This window comes from Aplysia californica, unplaced genomic scaffold, assembly GCF_000002075.1.
Source record: "Aplysia californica isolate F4 #8 unplaced genomic scaffold, AplCal3.0 scaffold00455, whole genome shotgun sequence".
NCBI classification, from domain to species: Eukaryota; Metazoa; Mollusca; class Gastropoda; order Aplysiida; family Aplysiidae; genus Aplysia; species Aplysia californica.
The window spans coordinates 68,729-70,587 of record NW_004797725.1 but is presented as its reverse complement, the minus strand read 5'-3'; the positions used below and the strand labels follow the sequence as shown (position 1 = coordinate 70,587).

The window sequence follows — 1,859 nt, the reverse complement described above, 5'->3', positions numbered from 1 at the left end:
CACGCACACATGCACACACGCAAGCACAGACAGACAGACAGACAGACAGACAGACAGACAGACAGACAGGCAGACAGGCAGACAGACACACAGACACACAGACAGACAGACAGACAGACAGACAGACAGACACAGACGCACACATGTACACACACAAAAAACATCGTCAACATTAACCACAGCGCCCATCCCGACTTCAGCATGTCTTAGACTGAGCCTTATAGCTAATTGTGTTCCGAGCAGTCACTAGAAATGATTTTAATGGTCGACACGTAATTTTAAAAAAAAAAATTTTAACAGGTTTTTTTTCCTTTAAAAAAAGTTAATGTAGGTATTATACGCTCATATCAGTACAAATTACGTGTGTGTGTGCGTGTCCGTGTGTGTGTGCGTGTGTGTGCTTGTGCGTGTTTGTGTGCATGTGTGTTTGTGTGTGCATTTATACGTTTGTGTGTGAGTGTGTATTTGTGTGTGTGCGAGAGTATGCACAAACCAGCGGGAGAGTGTGATAGATAGAGGGTCGAAAAGGTTGAGAAAAATAAAGAGACAGATGAAAAAAAGAAGGGGGGGGGGCGCTTCTATAAGTCCCCCTATCCCCTTCTCTACGTACAGATCTATTGCCTCTCCCTTATTACGTGGACCTATCTGTATGTTTCTTCCCATACTCCATCACGTACACACGCCTTTTCTCAGTCATAAAAGTTCGTTCACATCAGCGTAAGCACAATAAAGGTTCACCACAACATTAGAAACAAAAGAAGTAGATATCGGAACGACGGTAATCTGAAGAAGCTGGTCGACATTTTTTATATTCTCGAGTATCACAGTATCATTACATTCTCATTTTACTAGTAATTGGAAACAATTCCCCATCCCCATCCCTTCTTCCCATTTCTTTTTCCTTACCCAGTTTCGTTTTTCTTTGTTGCTGTTTTGGCTATTTTTTAACAAACCAGTAACCGCGAGACTGGCGGAAGCCCAGACGTCTTACCAGAAGGCGTTCTCTCACGACTGACATTATGATCTCTCCGTCTTGGCTAAATCCCAAACATCTAAAAGAAAAGAAAACCCAGCAAAAACAAAGCCAAACTTTCCCTATCGGGCAGTCGCACCACCTTATTGTGAGTCAGTGAATCCAAAGATGTCTTGCAAAACGCTAGAATCCAAAACATAAAGAATGTGTCAGCTGCAACTCTGGCCCGATGTCACCGTGAGGCTAATTATCAATAACGCTGAACTCTTGACAGTCCCCCCCCCCCCTTTCCCGCGTCCGATTTTTGTTGCTTGGATATCAATACCTTCCCCCAGCCTCATCCAACCCCGAGTTTACAGGAGCAATTAATTATCAAAGAAAACTAAGGTTTGTTGTACATGTATTCCAAATCGTTTCAAGTGTGACTTGGAAAACACGATAATCGATAACATTCAAGCTCACGGGCGACAATTTGTTCTATATAGAGACATTTTTTTCTTATCTGCGAGTCAAAGACCAGTGTTTCTTTGGTTTCAATATCAGTTTAGATCTATATCTACACATTTCTGCCAAGACCTGAGGCAGAATAGTCTTTATTAAACACTACCTGAGGGCTCTATACGCATCGTTAGTGGTAAACGTTGCGTGAGACACTTGATTTCTAAGCTAAATACTCTAAGGTATCATTTTAAAAACTTAAGTATATTGGTTTATATTTTTCTAATGAAAGTGGTTTGCTCCTAAATGGGAAAAGTTGTCACAGTAACTTACTAAAATCACTAAAATTTCATGATCTCTTGTTCTTTTATTCACTGAAGGAGATATATAACAGACTTATTGTTCCTACTAGTACAGGGATATGAGGTTGAATGTGCCAACCCACCCC

The 1,859-nt window shown here is 41.1% G+C and overlaps 1 protein-coding gene across 1 annotated transcript in view; it reads right to left on the bottom strand.

The window, feature by feature from the left end:
• The window catches only part of aplC (adenylate cyclase), a gene marked incomplete in the record, with an annotated part of 160,694 nt that overhangs the window by 94,363 nt on the left and 64,472 nt on the right, over window positions 1-1,859 (bottom strand).